The 21,414-nt window shown below is 46.4% G+C and overlaps 1 long non-coding RNA gene across 1 annotated transcript; it reads left to right on the top strand.

Moving 5' to 3' along the window:
* The first annotated feature begins 100 nt into the window (after positions 1–100).
* Positions 101–19,953, top strand: LOC120540202. The gene is made up of 3 exons (XR_005635774.1): positions 101–349; positions 465–713; positions 17,270–19,953. It is a non-coding gene; the product is annotated as an uncharacterized LOC120540202 (long non-coding RNA).
* The last annotated feature ends 1,461 nt before the right edge of the window (positions 19,954–21,414 follow it).

The following is a 21,414-nucleotide window of genomic DNA, read 5'->3' as shown; positions in this document are numbered from 1 at the left end:
AGCCGGCAAGTCTCTCCCAACAAGTCGTGATATACCTGTGGAATATCTGATGAGTACTCCCCTTTCTCACTTTCGCTCTCTTTCCCCAACAGAATAGCTTTGGACCTGACACTGGCCCGGGTTACGAGCACGTGGTCAACCTGGCCTGCAGTCTCATGCAGCTGCGTCACCATGCCTACGTGACGTAGCAGCAAGTGGCGGAGATTGTCTCCCTCTGGAAACGATTGCCGAAGGGTGACAAGGCCCCAGTCCACATCCCACCACGCCACCAGCAAAGACTGGTGAAGGGGCGGTTCTGACGCAAGCACTCGCAGACCTGTGTCACACCGGGAGTGGAGAGCTTGCAATGGTAGGTGCTTACCCTGTTTGGCGTGGCCTCTTTCCTTTTGATCAGATATTGATGGCAGGACTAACTCTCTCTCTCTCTCTCTCTCTCTCCCAAACCCACCCCCCGAATTTTGTAGGTGCATGGTTGGCCAATGCGGCCAAGCCGCACAGAGGCCAAATATCAGCCGCCTTGTGGATGCCTTTGATACAGAGCTGTCCAGGATTAACCCCGAAGGAACCACCATCTGCGGCGTGTGGGTGAACCGCTGGGCAGCAGTCATCCAAGATTATATCTGCATTCAGGAGAATCTACTTACAAACCCGGTACTCGTGGCCCAGAAACGCATCCAGCTATTCCTCCTCAATCAGAGCACCCAGGCACAATGGTAATACACACTGGACAAGTGGGGTCCACCATGCCCCTCTTCTCCCTCCCACCCTGACTTCCTTTGCTTTACGTTTCTGTAGGCACTATGCTCACACCAGGGAGCTGGTATGGCAGGCTCTAGAGATGACCGTGCCATTGCCAAGCAGCTCGGCCCTTGCTTTAGAGCCCACACCTGCCGTACGTCCACAGCCCATGGGCCCCGAGCAGACCACTGCACAAGATTTTGAATTTCATGACCCACCTGACCTGTCTGGTCAGGCGACACAGTGAGCTCGGGGCCCCGTGGAGGTGGCACAATCCATCGTCGAGTAACCCCACGTGCTACATGAGCCACCTACCACCCAGCCACTCCCCCCCGCCGGCTGACACTGCCGTTCCTCCGCCTCCACCTTCAGTACCCTGCACCACTGCCTGGTGGCAGTGAAAGAAGCAGGAGGCGGAGGAGCTGGCGCGAGAGCAAGGTATCCCCCTCAAACAAAGGAAGAAGGTGGAGACCTTTGTTTGCCAGTGCTGTGGCCATCCTAAAATGAAGGAGTTCGGCCAGGGTTGCTTTGGGAGGGAAGTCCAGGCCAACTGAAATGCATTACTCTTCAGGCCACCTCCTTGCCTCTCCTCCCGAGCTTCATCCTTCTTCCACCCGACTCTCGCTCCTAAATGGAAGGAGGCGGCCCCTTTTATCATCACCCAGATGTGCTCCAGGTGCTCCCCAGCAATCTTCCACCGGCACTCCCCAGTGTGGCGGAAGTGCCGTCTGAGCACCGGGAAGCACTCTGGGTGTCCCTGCTTCTCTTCCACCCAGCACTTCCAGGTGTGGCAGAAGTGCTGAGGTCCAGGGCTCCTAAGGCATTGGGGCGCCCCCTGGGGCGGTCCCCATTGCAATCAGGGTGGTTGCCCCGACATGGTCTGAGGTGGGCATTAGCCCTCTTCCGGTCTTCCGGGGCATCCCAGCCAGGCCGCCCCCCCAACCACCTGTAACAATGTATATAGTTATTTCATGTTAATTTTTCATAAACTTTGGATTCTTGTTTGATTTCTATTTATTGTATGTACAGTGGAACCTCGGTTCACGAACATCTCGGTACACGTACAAACCGGTTTACGACGAAAAAGTTCACCAAACTCTTGCATCTGTTCACGACCACACACTCGGTACAGTGGAACCTCGGTTCACGAACATCTCGGTACACGTACAAATTGGTTTACGACCAAAAAGTTCGCCAAACTTTTGCATCTGTTCACGACCACAGACTCGGTATACGAACAAGCCAGTTTCCCTTTTTGGTTTGTGCGCGCCGATGATTTCTGCACGTGTTCAGTCTCTCCCTGTGCTTTCCCTGTGCAGTGAGAGAGACACACACACAGACACGTGCACGTGAGAGAGACACACACACACAGATGCGCACAAGAGAGACACACGCACACACACACACACACACACACACACACACACACACACAGACAGACAGACGCACGCATACGCGCAAGCGTGCGAGAGAGAGAGACGGCTGGCTATTTAATGAAGACTTTTTTTCTATTGGATTTTAACCTCCACTTCACTTCTGTTTACAGCGATCGGTTCGTAGTGTGCATTGTTGCAATGTTACTTTTCTTGGTGGTTTATTAAATTACGGATTTTTCAAATGTTCATTTATTTCCCTGTGCTTAAAACTCATTAAAAAAATGTGTTTTTAGCGAGCTATTCATAGCGCTACAGCGCCAACTCTTGCAGTGTTAGTTTTCTCTGTTGTGCAAGGTTTTCTTAGTGTTATTCAGTGGTTTTACATTTAGTTTACTATTATGCTGTTCATTCTATGGTATAATTAACTATATTTGTGCTTAAAAATCTTTAAAAAAAATGTATTTACATACAGTTCGTACGGTCTGGAACGGATTAATTGTATTTACATTAACTCCTATGGGGGAAATTATTTCGGTTCACGACCAAATCGGTTCATGACCAGAGTTTTGGAATGAATTATGGTCGTGAGCCGAGGTCCCACTGTAACACGAAGGAAGAGGCTCACAGAAAGGAAGTGGTTTACACCATTTCAGTCCAGTTCCTACACAGGGGTTGGCCAACTTATCTGGCCTTCTTGCAGGAAAAGGCTTCAGTTAATTTAGAATGTATATCAATTATCAGAAAAAATATTCACTATTCCTATTTCAACTTTTCTAGACAACCTTTAATGACAAATGGTCAGTCTCTCTGCATGTTTTTTCCTTATTAGAGAATATTATAGTGCACCAACACTATATATAGGGGGTAAAATCTGACTCCTAAGGATTTAATTTCAAATATCTAAGCAACAACACCAGCTGTTATTATTGCCTGATTATAGTCATGAAATACTTAAAAAAATGTTTTATTCAATTTATTAAAATCAAACAACATTCCATACACGCAAGTCAAATTTTACAAAACTAGATTCAAGTCAAGTCAACCCCCACCCATGAGAAAGAGAGCTGGGACAACATAGTCAAACTTTAACAGTAGAAAAGATACGTAAGTAAATAAATAGAATAAAAAGGGGAAGAGAGTTCGCTTCCTCAATTTAAATGCTTATTCTAAAATGTTATTAATTAGATCCTGCCAATAGTATATACAGTAACATTGGTTACCCACTGACTGAAAAGAGGTGAATTAGAATTCTTTCAGTTGAGCAAGAAAAGTCTACGTGTCAATAGTGTATTAAAGGCAGTTACAGTTTGCTTGTCCTTCTCCACTTTAAGCCCATCTGGAAGTTCACCAAACACAGCTATTAATGGGTTAGGAGGGATTGTGACACCAAGACTGTCTGAAAGGCATTTAAAGATTTTGGTCCAGAATGATGTTAATTTAATGTACACCCAAAACATGTTGCACAGTGAGGTTGGAACTTGATTGTAGCGTTTGCAGGTTGGATCTTGTCTTGGAAACATTTTGAACAATTTTAAATGAGAGAGACACACTCAATATATAATTTTGAGTTGAATAATTCTATGCTTTGCGCATATGGAGTTCAAGTGAATTCTGTGCATTGCTACTTTCCACACCTTTTCAGAGATGTTTAGTGAGAGATCATTTTCCCACTGTACTCTTGGATCTTTGTAAAATGGTTTTATATTATTACAGAAATGCTATCTGAGTACGCGAGACTCAGAAATTGTTTTTTCCGGCATAGAAGTAGGTGGGAGGTGAGGAAAATTGGGCAGGTTCTGTATAACAAAGTTTATAATTTGAAGGTAGTGAAAGAAATGTGTTGCTGGAAAGTTAAATTTGGAGTGTAATTGTTCATAGGATGCAAAGATGTTGTCTATATACAGATTTGATTTAATCCCAAATGTTTTCCAAACATTAAAAACTGCATATGTTTGAGAAGGTGGAAAAAGGTAGTTTTTGTGCAGAAGTGCCACGGATAAAAGCTTCTCTACCTTAAATTGCTTCCTACATTGGTTCCATTTTCTGAGTGAGTGGAGCACAATTGGGTTGTTAGTATATTGACGATAACTTATATTTATTGGGGTGCAAAGCAAGGAATATAAAGAAGTACTGCAGGATTATATTTCGTGGACCAAGCCTGTATATGTTCATCTATTTGTGTCAATGTCCATGATTTTATAGCTTGTATATTTGCTTCCCAATTAATAAATCTGAAAGTTAGGTAGAGCCAAGCTGCCTTCCCCCTTAGGTCTTTGTAGAGTTTCCCTTTGGATATGTGGATGTTTTGAATTCCAAATAAATGAGGTTATGATTGAATCTAATTTCTTAAAAAATGATTTACTGATGTATATTGGAATGTTTTCAAATAAAAAGAGAAGCTTAGGAAACATATTCATCTTAACAATGTTAATTCTTCCAGCTAAAGTGAGATGAAGGGTTGACCATCTACAGTATGTAAGTCTTGCTTAGTTTTTTCCATACAGATGGCAAAATTTTCTTGATAAAGAACTTTATGTTTACTTGTGTGATGTTTACCCTTAGGTATTTAAAGTGATAAAAGGGAAGGTGTCCAATCTAATATTGTATGTTTGAGAATTCACTTTTATTCAAATTGATTCTAAGACCAGAAATCTTACGAAATTCTGTTAGTGCTGTTAGGACTGCAGGCACGGTATTTTGCGGATCTCATATTTACAGTACCATATCATCTGCATATAGAGAAACTTTCTGTTCCAGTCCTTCTCTGATAATCCTGTTTATCTCATAAGCATTTTGACAATGAACTGCCAGTGGCTCTATGGCGATTGCAAAAAGCAGTGGTGACAAGGGGCATCCTTGTCTTGTACCACATTCTAGTTTGAAGTAGTCTGAATTAATATTGTAAATAGAAACTGAAGCTTATAGAACATTAGAACATTAGAACATTAGAACAATCTAGACGAGAACAGGCCATTCAGCCCAACAAAGCTCGCCAGTCCTATCCACTTGTTTCCTCCAAGAAAACATCAAGTCGAGTTTTGAAAGTCCCTAACATCTTACTGTCTACCACACTACTTGGTAGCTTATTCCAAGTGTCTATCGTTCTTTGTGTAAAGAAAAACTTCCTAATGTTTGTGCGAAATTTACCCTTAACAAGTTTCCAACTGTGTCCCCGTGTTCTTGATGAGCTCATTTTAAAATACAAGTCTCGATCAGTTGTACTAATTCCCTTCATAATTTTAAACACTTCAATCATGTCACCTCTTAATCTTCTTTTGCTTAAACTGTAAAGGCTCAGCTCTTTTAATCTTTCCTCATAATTCAACCCCTGTAGACCTGGAATCAGCCTTCTCTGGACCTTTTCTAGTGCTGCTATGTCCTTTTTGTAGCCTGGAGACCAAAACTGCACACAGTACTCAAGATGAGGCCTCACCAGTGCATTATAAAGGTTGAGCATAACCTCCTTGGACTTGTACTCCACAGATCGTGCTATATAACCTAACATTCTGTTAGCCTTCTTAATGGCTTCTGAACACTGTTGGGAAGTTGATAGCTTGGAGTCCACTATGACTCCTAAATCCTTCTCATAAGGTGTACTCTCGATTTTCCGAACGCCCATTGTGTATTCAAACCTAATATTTTTACTTCCTATGTGTAATACTTTACATTTACTGACATTAAATTTCATCTGCCACAAATCTGCCCAAGCCTGTATGCTATCCAAGTCCTTCTGTAATGATATAACGGATTCCAAATTATCTGCTAATCCACCTATCTTGGTATCATCTGCAAACTTAACCAGCTTGTTACTTATATTCCTATCTAAATCATTTATATATATTAAAAATAGCAGCGGCCCTAGCACTGACCCCTGTGGAACACCACTCTTAACATCGACCAGTTCTGATGAGGTTCCTCGCACCATCACCCTCTGCTTCCTGTGTCTGAGCCAATTCTGCACCCATCTAAAAACATCACCCTGAACTCCCACTTCTTTTAACTTGATGCCCAACCTCTCATGTGGCACCTTATCAAATGCTTTCTGAAAGTCCAGATAAATAATATCATAAGCTCCACTTTGATCGTATCCTTTTGTTGCCTCCTCATAGAATTCCAACATGTTAGTAAAACACGACCTCCCCCTTCTGAACCCATGCTGACTGTTCAGAATAACTCCTGTCCTTGCCTAATTTTCCTGTGATGCTTGTTAAGCTTACTGGCCTATAGTTGCTTGGATCTGCCTTGTCACCCTTTTTATATAATGGGATGATATTTGCCATTTTCCAGTCCTTTGGAATCTCTCCAGTGCACAGTGACTTCCTAAAAATATGTGTCAAGGGTTTATATATGTACTCACTAGCCTCCTTAAGAACACGAGGATAAATATTATCTGGGCCTGGTGATTTGTTTGATTTCATCTTATTTAATCTGAGCAGCACTTCTCCCTCTACAATTTCCAAATCCCTCAGTACCTCCTTAGTAGTTGTGTTTACCTCTGGCAGGTTATCCACTTGCTCACTTGTAAACACCTCAGAAAAATGTAAGTTTAGGGCATCTGCTATTTCACTGTCTGTATCTTTTAATTCCCCTTTACTATTCCTGATGAACTTGACCTCCTCCTTAACTGTTCTTTTACTACTAAAATACTGAAAGAATCTCTTGGGGTCTTCTTTCGCCTTATCTGCTATATTCCTCTCCAACTGTCTTTTAGCCTCTCTGATATCCTTCTTAATGGTTGCCCTCATTTTCTCATACGCCACGGTTCTCTTTGCAGTCATTAGTCTTATATGCCTTATACAGCAGTTTTTTCCTTTGCAACTTCTTTTTTAAATCTTTATTAATCCATCGTGGAGTTTTTTTTAGTTTCCTATTACTTCCAAATTTAGGTATGTATCTGTCCTGCATTACATGTAAAACATTTTAAACCTGTTCCACTGCTCCTCGACTGTCTCCACATTTAAAAGCTTATCCCAGTCTATCCTACTTAGACTTTGTCGCATCTGCTCAAAATTAGCCCTACCAAAGTTCAACTTAACAATTTTAGTCTTTGCATCTGTACTCTTACAAAATACTGAGAATTGTATTACATTATGGTCACTTGACCCTAGTGGTTCAATCACCTCTACACCCTCAATTCTATCCTGATTATTACAGAATACTAAATCCAGACAGGCTTCACCCCTTGTTGGTGCTTTAACATGCTGTGTTAAAAAACAGTCGCTGATTACTTCTAAAACTCCTGCTCTTGTGCTCCTCCATCTGTAAGGTTATCCCAGTTAATATTTGGATAATTAAAGTCCCCATGACTATAATATCCCCTGTAAACTTGCCTTTTTGATATTACTAAAAAGATGTGTGTTGAAATTACTGTCTGAATTGGGTGGTCTATAACACACTCCTAAAATAAGACCTTTTTCCCTAATATTTTCCAGGCGAAGCCACATGTCCTCACTAAGATGGGGCTCATCATCCAACTGAAGATGACTTACATTTAATCCCTGTTTGGCATAAACAGCAACCCCACCTCCTTTTCTGTTCTGTCTATCCTTCCTAAAAATGTGTATCCCTCTATGTTACACTCATCCCCATCTTTGTTATTTAGCCAGGTTTCCGTTATTGCTATAATATCATAATTATGCTCTGCTACATACAACTCCAACTCACTTACCTTATTTTTGATACTTCTAGCATTAAGGCAAGCTATTTTTAATGTGTTAATCCTTCTACCTTTACGTGTTTGCTTAAAATTTACATTACTATGCATTTTTATTTCTACACCATTGTTTGATCTTCCATGTATAGATCTAAATCTGGCCTGTCCTAAACTCCCTGCCCCACCCCCCATTTTAAAGTGTTATACAGCAGTTTAATCCAAACCAAAACTTGTCCAATGTGGTGAAAAAGTTGTTCCATTAAACCATATCAAATGCTTTTTCTGCATCCAACAATAATAATATCTCCAGGGTGTTAGACTTTGTGGATGAATATATTACATTAAACAGGTGACAAAGACTGGAAGCTAAGTGTCGGCCTTTAATAAATCCAGTTTGGGATTGTGATATTATTGAAGGAAGAACTTTCTCAATCCTACTGGTAAGGACTTTGCAGAGTATCTTAACATCGTTATTCAGAAGTGAGATTGGCCTGTATGATGCACTTTGTAATAAGTCCTTATTTTGCTTAGGAAACATGAATTATACTAATAAAAGGCAAAGCCCTCACTGACTGACTGAATGACTGACTCACTGACTCATCACTAACACTCCAACTTCCCGTGTAGGTAGAAGGCTGAAATTTGGCAGGCTCATTCCTTACAGCTTACTTACAAAAGTTGGGCAGGTTTCATTTCGAAATTCTACACGTAACGGTCATAACGGTCGATAAAGGTCGACAATGTCCGCCATATTGAACTTTCTTATTTATGGCCCCATCTTCATGAAATTTGGTAGGCGGCTTCCCTGCGCTAACCGAAACCGATGTACGTACTTATTTCGATGGTATGACGCCACTGTCGGCCGCCATATTGAACTTTCCAACGTCACTAATTTTTCAACTTCCAGTGTAGGTAGAAGGCTGAAATTTGGTACTTATTTCGGTAGTATGATGCCACTATCGGCCGCCATATTGAAGTTTTCAAAGGTCTTTGTTACTTATGGGCTCATGTTCAAGAAATTTGGTACGCGGGTTCCCAACGCTAACTGAATCCTACTTAAGTACATATATACGTCCATAGCCTGCAGCTCGGTCACCATGTGAGGTGGCATTGTGTCCCCCACGTTGTTGGCTGCCTGCCTATATAAGGCCGTCCATTGCTCCGGTCTCTACATTCCCTTCCTTGCTTCGCCACGGGATTCACGTCTCCCTGCTGATAACTACAGCCTTTTTATTTAATCCACGGCTTCTCCGCTGTTTTATTGTTCATTTATTACGATTATAGTTATTGTGTAGGTATTTTAGACTTACTTTACATTGTTCAGGTACCCTTTTCCTTTATCATTCCAACCGTACCCCCATCTATCGACGTGATCACCATCGATCAAAGAACTGTTACTTACCGAGTGGTTTCCATGCCCAGAGATGGCACCTGCCTTTTCCATTCTGTTTGTTACATATTGCACGGCCATATCAGGCTCACTCTTGGTATCCGGAGGAATATTGTGTCTTATGTATTGAATTACTGGGACAGGTTCAAGGTGTGGACTGATGACGGTACAGGAGATGATTATACTACACAGGAGCACTATAAGAGTGAAATGCTTAAGCTCTTCACCTATGGTTCTGCATGTGAGTTGATGGCTGCTGCTGAATTGTTCGGTTGTCGCTTTCAAGTGTACCGAAATGGCCAAATATTTTACACCTTTCGACAACCGCCAATGCCTCTTAAACATCTTAGGTTGACAGGTGATGATTTCAGTAGTGGACACTTTGATGTTTATGAATGTTTAAACTCTCAAAAGCTGGATGTGAAGTTATCGATGAAACCGGTTGTATGCTTACAACGCTTGACAGATGCCGAATGTCTCTTCAACACAAGTCCTACAAATACTATTGTAATTGAAACAAACCATGAAACTCAAACCGATTATGACAGCAGCAATCCAAACTGTGAGATTTGAAACAAGATTACTGTTCACATAGCCAACTGTACGTTGCATGCTCAAGAGTAAGCTCAGCGCACAGCTTGGTCATATTACAACTGGAGGGCCGAACTCACAATGTGGTATACAAAGAGATCCTTAACAAATAATTATTGGTATATTTTCCCTCAGTTTAAAAAGGTTTAATTTTCTTCTTAATAAAAATTTTAAGGCAGTACTTTGCCGCTTCGCCGGTATTTTGCTAGTAGTAAACTACAGTAAATGTAAAAACACTGAATAACACTGGAGGTTAAAATCCAATACAAAAAAGTTTACATTAAATGCAACAAGGTTAAAGCAATGCTCGGATCTGTCTCTTTAAAAGCAAGCCTTATGCGTCCAGCTGTATCTCTCTCTCACTCGTGCATGATTGTGTGTCTCTCTCGCGTGCACGAGTCTGTCTGTGTGTGTGTGTGTCTCTCTCACGCGCGGGTCTGTGTGTATGACTCTCTCGCGTGCGCGTCTGTGTGCATCTCTCTTGTGCACGTATGTGTTTGTGTCTCTCACGAACACGTTTGTGTGTGTGTCTGTCTGTCTGTCTGTCTCTCTCTCTCTTGCTGTACAGGGAATGCATAGGGAGAGACTGAACACTTGTGGAAATCATTGACGTGCACAAACCGAAAGAGAGACTGGCTTGTTCGTATACTGAGTTTGTGGTGGTGAACAGATGCAAAAGTTGACGAAGTTTTTGGTCACAAACCGATTTGTACATGTTCCGAGACATTCGTGAACCAAGGTTCCACTGTATATAGAATTAAATCAACATAAAAAATTGTGTATGCATATATATATATATATATATATATATATATATATATGCATATATATATATATATGCGGACAGACGGACACGTTAACGTCACCCAACACACATTTATTGAACATAAATGTCCACCTTAAAACCCCCAAAGTCTCAACAACAACACCAATGCCTTTCTCTCTCTTCAGGCCGCCTCCTTGTCTCCTCCCAGACTTTGTCTCCTTCTCCTCCCAACTCCAGCCATCACTCGAAGGGAGGCGGCCCTTTTTATAAGCACCCGGATATGCTCCATGTGTGTTCTGGCAATCTCCCACCAACACGCCCCAGTGTGGTGAAAGTGCCGGCTGCAACCCCGGAAGCACTCCGGGTGTCCCTGTTCGTCTTCCCCCCAGTTTCTCCGGGTGTGTCAGAAGTGCTGAGGTCCAGGGTCCTCAAGGCATTGGGGCACCCCCTGGTAGTGACCACGGGCCCCTACAGGGTTGAGCTGCAATGCCCTGCACCCGTGGCCACCAAAGGCACCAGGGTGGTCGCCCCCACATGTTTTGAGGAAGACGTAAGCCATCCTCCGGTCCTCCAAGGCGTCCCAGCCGGGTCACCCCACCAGCCATCTGCGACTATACAGTAATCCCTCGCTATATCGCGCTTCGACTTTCGCGGCTTCACTCTATCGCGGATTTTAAATGTAAGCACATCTAAATATATATCACAGATTTTTCGCTGGTTCACCGCTTTCTGCAGACAATGGGGCTTTTAATTTAGGTTACATGCTTCCTCAGTTTGATTGCCCAGTTGATTTCATACAAGGGATGCTATTGGCGGTGTGTTTAGAAGCTACCCAATCAGAGCATGTATTACATATTAACTAAAACTCCTCAATGCTATAAGATATGTTTCCCGCACGGTGCTTGTTTGCTTCTCTCTATCTTTCTCACTCTCTCTGCCTGACGGAGGGGGTGTGAGCAGAGGGGCTGTTTGCACAGAGGACACAGACGCTCTACAAAATGCCACTTTATCGCGGTGCTTCTGTATACTTAAAAGCACGTATTGATTTTTTGATTGTTTGCTTTTCTTTGCGAGCGCTCTCTCTGACATTCTCTGCTCCTGACGGCGCTCCTTTATGACGGCACTCCTTTAAAGATAAGATATGTTTGCTTTCTTTTAATTGTGAGAAAGAACTGTCATCTCTGTCTTGTCATGGAGCACAGTTTAAACGTTTGACTAAAGGGTGTTATTTCATGTCTAGAGGGCTCTAATAATGTTAACAGGGTGGGAGAGTTTATAAGGGCTTAAAATATATAAAAATAACCATACAAACATATGGTTTCTACTACTGGAACGCAACCCCCGCGATCGAGGAGGGATTACTGTATATATATATATATATATATATATATATATATATATGTGTATATATATATATATTGTGGCCGGGCTGGAGCCCGGCCGGGGCGCCCAGGAGGACGCGTGAGGAGGGCTTCTGTTCCAGACCGCAGGGGCGCCCGCCGTTCTGTTGGGGCCACGGGTTGAGGGCATGGAAGCCCTTCCTGTAGGGGCCGTGGTCACCGCCAGGCGGCGCCTCGATGCCGGTTTATCCCGCGGCGGTTGCCGGTTGGGGCTGGAGCCCGCGGGGACGCTTGGAGGGACCGGAGGAGGCGAGTGCCTCCTCCAGACGGAGGTGGGGCGTCCGTCCTGGTTAGGCAGGGGCTCGGGTACAGGGCTTTGAAGCCCAGCCCTGTAGGGGACCCGTGGCCACCGCCAGGCGGCGCCCGGTGCCTAATTATCCGGGAGCCCGGCACTTCCGCCACACCAGGAAGTGCCGGGGGGAAGACTTTGTGTGGCACCCGGAGAGCTGCCAGGAAGACAGCCGACACTTCCGCCACGCTTGGCGTGGCTAGGCGGAAGCACCTGGGGCTCATCCGGGGCATTATTTAAGGGGCCGCCTCCCTCCAGTCATTGGTGGAAGTCGGGAGGAAGAAGGACTGAGCTGGAGAGCGAGGACAGGAGGGCCAGGAAGGCACAAGAGACTGTGGGCCCTGGACTTTGGGGGAATCGGTGCAAGAAGGCACTGGGGTTGCGTGAGTGCACTGAACTGTAAATAGTGTCAATAAACAGTGTGTGGAGCAAAATATGCTGTCCGTCTGTCTGTGCCGGGGCCAGCCTTCACAATGGCCCGACGGGACCAACCCCCTGCTAAAGGGGACCCGCCTTTATAAATATTTTGTGAACGGCCCGGCGCAGCAGCGACCACACACTGGCGCGAGGAGCCCGTGCACGAGCCCGCCGAGCCGCGTTTACCCGAAACCGCCGCGGAATGAAGAGAAGCCATCCCCGGTGCGGAGGAGGAGCGGCCTCGCTGGAGCGCAGCGGGCTCGAAGTCGCGCTGTCGTGACATGGACAGCCAGGCCGGGCGCGGCGCTAAAGGCCACACCGAGGTGAGGGCCTCGCAAGACGGGATCCGGAGGTGAGTGCCCTGCCCTGCAGTAATCGGCCTTCGGGTCGGTCATACCTTGTTTTCCACAGGGAGGGACAGACCGGATCCGCGTCTGTGGCAGGAGCGCCGGGCCACGGGCTGTCGGCAGTGCGGCTACGGGAGGCAGCAAAAGGAGGCTGCGGAATCGGAGCCGCTGCGGCTCGAGGAATCGCTGCAGCTACAACGCGGTGAGGAGGCACGCCTCCGTGCCAGCGCAGGGGAGACAAGATGGCCGCGGGCGGTGGTCCCGCCGCTGACAGGCACGGGATTGGCGGTGTGTGCTTGCGTGCCGCCGATGATTGGATAGAGGCGGGCCCAAGGAATGCCAGTCTCGTGCCAAACCGAGACCCGATTGGGCCAGAGGGAGTGGCCCAGAGGAGGCAGGCGCCGCGTGGAGCTGATGGACAGGTAAGCCCACCGACGTCTGTCTCTCTCTCTCTCCACCAGCGGCTCGGCGTGGCCGGAGGAGTCCCTTCGCCCGCCAAGCCGCCTTTAGAGGAACTGTTATTGTTCTCGCCGCCAGTGTGAGCAGCTGATGGAGATGGCGGTCGGTCGAGAAAGCCACCGACTGAGACGGAGGATCGGCGCGCGCTGGAACCGGAGGCAGGCAGAACACGGCGGGAGTGGTGAGTGTTGCGTTCCCGTAGCAAGGGGGTTCGCGAACATGGCGTGACCGATGCGGGACGACCGGCTCCAGTAGGCAACCTCCCAACAGCGGATGCGGCGGTACAGACAGCTAGCGAGGCGAGGAGCTCGAACACGCAAGGGCTGGTAGGATCGGGGCTGCTGAGTGCCCTGGGTCCCAGCGCCCTGCGCTTCAAGCCTGCAGCTGTCTCCTGTCGCTCTGCCTGGACGCAGACGGGGCTGGATTTGAGCTTTTGCTGTGCTCAGACCCAGACCGTCCAGCGTCTAAGAAAGAAGGAGGAACCGGCGGGTGAATGCCGGTTCCTCCGATAGGGAGGAGGGCGGCGCTGGGTGCGCGGCCCGAGAAGGGCCGTCCTCTGTACGGGCAGAGGAGATCCTGGGCGGCTGGACGAGCTGCCTGCGAGGCGGTGCCGAGGCGGCGACGGAGCGGGCATGGAACCTGCGGCGGAGGACTTCAGCAGGCAAGTTGGGGGCTGTCGGAGGGGGGCAGGAGCACGGTCGATACAGAGACCGGCCAGGCGCGGGATGAGTGTCCTGGCTGTGCTTCTGGCCCTCTTTTCCTTTATTTTACAGGCCCGAAGCCCCGACGAGCGCTGAGGCCGACGCCGACGGGACCTGCCCGCCTGGAGCGGGCCGCTCCGCGGGAGTGCTCCACGCCGGGAGGCCTACAGTGACCGCTGGGGGAAGCGGGGCGAGGCGGCGAGACCACAGGGGCGTTTGCGCCGCGAGGGTGCCGAAGACAGATGTCCCAGGGTGCCGTGTTGGACCCGGGGACATAGTAGGACCTCGCTGGGGACGTGCTGCCCTTCGGTTTGTGCCGCTCGACCCACGTGTCCTCGCTAGCGGTGGGGCACTGTGGTCCCGACGCCCAGGAGGACGTGAGGAGGGCTTGTGCCTCCTCCAGACCGCAGGGCGCCCGTCCTGGTTCTGTTGGGGCCACGGGTTGAGGGCATGGAAGCCCTTCCCTGTAGGGGCCCGTGGTCACCGCCAGGCGGCGCCCCGATGCCGGTTTATCCCGTGCGGTTGCCGGTTGGGGCTGGAGCCCGGCCGGGACGCCTTGGAGGACCGGAGGAGGGCGAGTGCCTCCTCCAGACGGAGTGGGGGCGTCCGTCCTGGTTAGGCAAGGGGCCTCGGGTACAGGGCTTTGAAGCCCAGCCCTGTAGGGGACCCGTGGCCACCGCCAGGCGGCGCCCCGGTGCCTAATTATCCCGGAGCTCGGCACTTCCGCCACACCAGGAAGTGCCGGGGGGAAGACTTTGTGTGGCACCCGGAGAGCTGCCAGGAAGACAGCCGACACTTCCGCCACGCTTGGCTGGCTAGAGGCTGAAGCACCTGGGGCTCATCCGGGGCATTATTTAGGGGCCTCCCTCCAGTGATTGGTGGAAGTCGGGAGGAAGAAGGACTGAGCTGGAGAGCGAGGACAGGAGGCGGCCAGGAAGGCACAAGAGACTGTGGGCCCTGGACTTTGGGGGAATCGGTGCAAGAAGGCACTGGGGTTGCGTGAGTGCACTGAACTGTAAATAGTGTCAATAAACAGTGTGTGGAGCAAAATATGCTGTCCGTCTGTCTGTGCCGGGGCCAGCCTTCACAATATATATATATATATATAGCTCAGCATAAATGAGTACACCCTACTACATTTGTCAGAAAACCTTTAGTTTCCTTTCAGTATCAACATTTTCTATGAGATACTGTACTACAAAATACTCCCACAAATGTGGGCCATTAATTGCAAACAAGATTTGTTAATTTGCACACACAAAAAAGTGATTTTCCTAACAAATTCATTCAAGCCCATGTTGCAACAATGAGTACACCCCAATTATAGTCTTAGGAGAAAAGCCACACTTAAGACTACAAAATTCTAATTAACAGGTATTCAACCACAGGTGAGTCCAATGATTCATTTAAGAGGTGTCCAGCAGACAGGTGACTATAAAAGGGCATTACTTAACAAAGAAAAGCCCTTTCCATTTCATGCTGTCAGCAATGGCTCTACATGGAAGAGAAATGTCAAAAAATCTGAGAAAGGAAATCATTACTTTACACAAAAAAGGTGAGGGCTACAAGAAGATCAGCAAAGCTTTACATATCAGTCAAAATACTGTAGCAAAAGTGATCCAAAATTTAAGAAAGATGGAAGTGCAACCATCTTACAGAGACGTCCAGGCCGTCCACGGAAGTTAACATCTCGACAGGAGCGTCTTCTGATGAGAAAGGTTGAAAAAAAATCGCCATATAAGTTCACTGCAGTTAGCTATAACAGTAGAAAGCAAAACTGGAGTGACCGTTTCCCGTGACACCATACGGGGCACACTGCAGAGGAATGGCATGCATGGGTATCGTCCACGAAGGAAGCCTCTCCTAAAGCCCATGCACAAAAAAGCACGCCTAGAATTTGCTAGGGCCCATGCTGAAAAAGATGAAGACTACTGGGACTCTATACTCTGGAGTGATGAGACAAAGATCACTGTTTTTGGAACTAATGGTTTCAAAACTGTATGGCGTCGTAAAGGTGAGGATTTCAAAGAAAAATGCATGGTGCCTACAGTGAAATAAGGTGGTGGCAATGGCCTTATATGGGGCTGCATGAGTGCTGCTGGTGTTGGGGAGCTGCACTTCATTGATGGTATCATGAACTCAACAATGTACTGCTCTATACTGAAGGAGAAGATGCTGCCATCACTCCGTGAACTTGGTCGTCATGCACTTTTTCAACACGACAATGATCCAAAACACACATCTAAAGCTGCTGTTGCATTTCTGGTGAAGAACAGGGTGAAGGTGATTGAATGGCCAAGTATGTCTCCTGATCTGAACCCAATCGAACACCTGTGGGGAATTCTGAAGCGACAAGTTGAGCATCACTCTCCATCCAGCATCCAGGCTCTAAAAGAGGTTATTCTTGAAGAATGGAAAAAGATAGATTTTGCAATATGTCGGCAACTTGTTTATTCAATGCCCAGAAAACTTGGTGCTGTCCTTACAAATCATGGTGGTTATACAAAATACTAGATGTAGTAGTTTTTGTTGCGGGGTGTATTCATTTTTGCTTCAACCAATTTGAGTAAAACTGAAGATTTTGTGATCTAAGTTATATTATTAACCTTAATTTCTTGTTATGGAGTTAAACAAGTGTTCAATAAAACTCAGCCTTGTGAAAATTTTGGAAATTGTTCTTTTGTTCATTGAGCTACTGATTAAATTCATACTTTTTAAAGGGGTTGTACTCATTTATGCAGAACACTATATATATATAGTCATGCATGAGTGCATGGGGAGCAATTTAAAGACTCAGAACTCATCGTGACAACTCATGCCTAGGGACAGCAGCGGCGCACTAACCTTTCTCTTTTTATCTCATCAGCCAGAACAAGGACTCGCCGCTTAATAAAGCATGATGTAAATAAAAGACGCCATACTTCCGGGTTCCTGTCTGCATTCCAGTTACGAGATGATGTCGTCTATCTCCCATCATCCATCTCACCATTTCTGTTCAATTTCCTGTCCCCTTGTATAAATGTTCCCCCATTTGATTGTTACTTTGTCCGTTGTGACCATTTGTTGTATTGTGGAGATATTACTCACTTTTTGTTGCAGTAAACCCCAAAAAGTTATACTGTCTCATTTGCTTCCTTCACAGATTGGTGTAGTCGGCAGGATAGAATCCCGAAGATGACAGAAGGGCAGGACATAAATGCAGTGTTAAATACCCTGGTGACTGAACTCCAGACGGTCAAGCTGGACCAGGCCAACACACAGAGGGAGCTCGCACAGACGAGACGACGATTGGCAGCCGCTGAAGCTGCGAGACCGGATCTCACACGATCTCTACATCCTCAGATTGTTCCCCTTACAGAGACTGATGATATAGAAGCCTATCTGACTGTGTTCAAGAGAACCGCGGCCAGAAACCAGTGGCCAGGGGCGGAGTGGGCATCCATCTTGGCTCCCTACCTGAAGGGTCCAGTGCAGCGAGCCTATCACGACCTCCCTGAGGAAGAGGCCGCCCAATACGACCTCCTGCGAGCCGAGCTATACAAACACTACGGCATTACCTTCGGCCAGCAGGCAAGGGTATGGCGGCCCTGGCGGTTCAAACCAGAGCTTCCAGCTGGGGCCCAGGCGTTCGAATTCTGAGGAAAACTTGGCCGACGGCTACGGCCAGATGTTAATCAAGCCCGCCAGGTGGTTGGACAAGTAGCCTGTGAGGCGTTAATACACGCCATGCCGGACTACCTCGCCCAGCATGTCCGGAGGCATCCCTTTCGCGATATGAACGGGCTCCTGGAGGGCTTAGAGTGCCAACTGGTGGTTAACCAACTTGGGGGGTCTGAGAAGCCTACTCGCATGGCCTGGCAGGGACAGGTTGCCCCACAGGAGCCCTCCCGTCATGCTGTCCTCACGGAGCCGCCAGCAAAGACCAAAGACCAGGTGCTCACCCCGCCACGCTGTTTCAAGTGTGGCGAAGTGGGGCATATTCTTCCCACCTGTCCCCTCAATGCAGAACCGATGAACTGTAGCTAACCGAGAGGAGAGGTACTGTGCACCGTCAAACCCTCTGGCACTTACGAATACGGGAATAATGTTGATTAATGGGCACTCGGTGATGGCTTTGTTTGATTTCGGGATCAATATCACCATTGTTGCTCACTGTTATGTTTTACCGCGACAATGGCTTGCTAAAAGGTTTAATATAACATGTGTGCACGCAAGGTGTTATATAACATGGAGGGGGTATCCGAAATAGCTTTTGGTTGTGGTGTTGCATGAACCCCCCTTTCCGGTTATATTGGGACAAGATTGGTCTAAAAATAACTGCGGTAAAGCTGTGCCCACTCCCATACACAAACTGGGTCTACTTATGGATGGTCAGGGGACCCTTCCAACTGCTCCCATGCCGTGCTCATCAGCAATTGATGACGTGGGCGGCCCGGGGGTACACCTTTCAGGGACGGACACCGATCCGGAAGTACAACCGGGTGAGGTTACGTCACGGGAGGACACCACTCCGCGTTTGGGACCTGATATTTTGGCCGGCCTGGATTTCCAATTTCGCTCCATGCCAGCATCATTTAAAAGAGAACAGTGGAATGACGATGCCTTGAAGTTTGCCCCGAATGCTGTTGTATCTGCAGACGACCTGGCGTCATAAGATTCCACACCACCGGGACCCTACTTTGTCCTAGAAAATGATTTGTTATATCGAGTTGCACAGGAACACGAAGGCAAGGTATGGAAGTTGTTGTTAGTGCCGTGAACCTAACGACCTAGCACATGCCCAGCTCTTAGATGCCCACCTTGGGGCCAAAAAAATGTTGGAGAGAATTAAACTCCGATTTTATTGGACCGGGATCAATGAGGAGGTCTGCCAGTCTTGTCCAGTCTGTCAGTTACGCCAGATTCCCAGGAGGGACCGAGCTCCTCTAATCCCGATTCCCCTTATTGATGTGCCCTTTGAACGGATCGGAGTCAATCTCATTGGACCCCTAGACCCTTTGGCCAGAGGCCATAAATATATATTGGTGATGGTGGATTATGCAACACGGTATCCTGAAGCAGTTCCCTTGAGAGCTGCTAATACAAAAAATATCACATGGGAATTAGTAGGATTTTTTTCCCGAGTGGGTACACCTAAAGAAATCCTCACAGATCCACCCTTTACTTCGGATACATACAGGGAGGTGGCCAAGTTACTCCATATTAAGCATCTTAAAATGTCTGTTTATCACCCTCAGTCGGATGGGTTGGTGGAAAGATTTAACCAAACCCTTAAACAGATGCTCCATAAGGTAGTCAATACGGACGGAAGGAACTAGGACCAGCTTCTACCTTTAGTACTTTTTGCATATCGGGAGGTACCTCAAGCCTCCTCGGGGATTTCCCCATTTGAACGTTTATATGGGCGCCAGCCCCGGGGCATTTTGGATTTACTAAAAGAAGATTGGGAGGGGGAGGCACTTCCCAACACAAGTCTATTGGAATATATCGCGCAATTACGCAATCGATTAGACAAAATCAGACCTATATTAAAAGATCACATGTCTCGGGCTCAAGCAGAGGAGGCCTGGAATTATAATAGGAACTACTTCCTTCGCAAATTTCAGCTGGGAGATTGTGTACTGGTGCTCCGGTAGGAGATTGCCGGAGCACACCTGGAGCCCCTTCATGTGGGGACTAGAGTCGGGAGAGGGAAGAATGAGGTCTGGAAGGAGGCAAAGAGGCAGCCTGAAGAAGAGAAGGCATTGTGTGGTGTTGGCCAGGACTTTGGGGACTTGGGATTTGTGAGCACTTTATTAACTATAAATAGAATGTATAATAAACGTGTGTGGGGTGATTACGTGTCTGCCTGTCTGTGTCCGGATCAAGTTCCACAATATCGATAGACCACAATGCTTATCTAAACTCTCTCTGCTGTTGTTGTGTCATGTAGTGATGCAATAGTTAAAATGAGAGAAAGATTATAGTAACTTTGTGATACTTTGCTCATGAATGGATAACTGCAATTTTAGCTTTTTATTTTCTCCCAGCATTAAGTCTACTGTTCAGTATCTTTTGCGGTTTCCCTGAAACCCCAGGGGTGGTTTAAAGTGCCCAGACTGGAAAAATTGGAGGAGGGTTTTTAGGAATAAGCCTTGTTTGTGCATGCAGCCTTTGCAGCGCGAGATTTTGTTGCTATTCACTACCCACTTTCTGACCTCAGATGTGCTTCCTCTTTTGAGAATCACCGAACTTTGACCAAAACCCAGCAAAGACAATGCCTGAGAGCCCAATGTAAGTTTTCTATCAGTATAAGAAAATAGGGTGATTAGTATTTTGTGAGACTTAGCTTGAATCTAACAACATAAAAACTATAGCATTCCCTTCATCAGAAATGTCTTCTACAACATTACTAATGCTGTTTCTTAATGGTAACCTAAGAAATCCTTAGTGAAATCTGAATAAGGTGTTTGTGAGCACGGTGAGGCCAAACCAGCTTAGCAACTACTTTTTCAAATACTTTAGTGAAAGAAAAAGATAAGAGTGAAAGGTCTAGAATTATAAGGTACATTTTATTCTAGCTCTGACTTGTTTTCAATAACAGTCTGATAACTGAAATTATCAGCCCATTAGTAACTATGCCAGTCAATAGCGTAATGTTCTAATTATAATGTTAACAATGGGCGTTGCCTGAAATGTAATTGAACTTTTCACTAGTTTTTAGGGGATTAGCTCTGAAGGATAGATGATAGGTTTCATTTTACAAATTAAAGCTATATGTTCCACTCTGGTTATAATGTTAAATTATGAAGGCTGCGTCTCCAAGCGGATCTGAGGTTTGATGCTGTGATATTAAATTTGCAACATGATTACCAATGGATAAATATACAGTAGCTGATCTCCAAGTGAGCTTCATCCATTGTGTAATGTTTCAAGCTATTATGCTTATGACATCCACCGAGTAGAGAATCCATAGGTGTGGTATTTGGCTCCCAGACTACATCTTCACACTGGATCCACATCTAGTTGGGTACCTTGTCAGCTAAAACACTCAAATTCCTTATCACTTTCCTTTTTCCTTTGCTGGTTACACAAGGCTTCTACACAGAGGGTTTGATGCCAATTCCCCTATCCACCTTTTTAGAGAACAGACAAATTGTCCTACCCTTCTTTCCAAAACCACGATAGTCTGGACCTTTTCCCCTTTGTAAGCTCTTTCATCTTGTCTCCTAAGGCACAGTCAGCTTGACAATGATGGTTTTCTTCCTCACAGGACTATATGTTGTGTGTCCTACAGCATGTACAGCT

Source organism: Polypterus senegalus, chromosome 12 (genome assembly GCF_016835505.1).
Source record: "Polypterus senegalus isolate Bchr_013 chromosome 12, ASM1683550v1, whole genome shotgun sequence".
Classification (NCBI taxonomy): domain Eukaryota; kingdom Metazoa; phylum Chordata; class Cladistia; order Polypteriformes; family Polypteridae; genus Polypterus; species Polypterus senegalus.
This window is presented reverse-complemented; position numbering and strand designations above follow the sequence as displayed.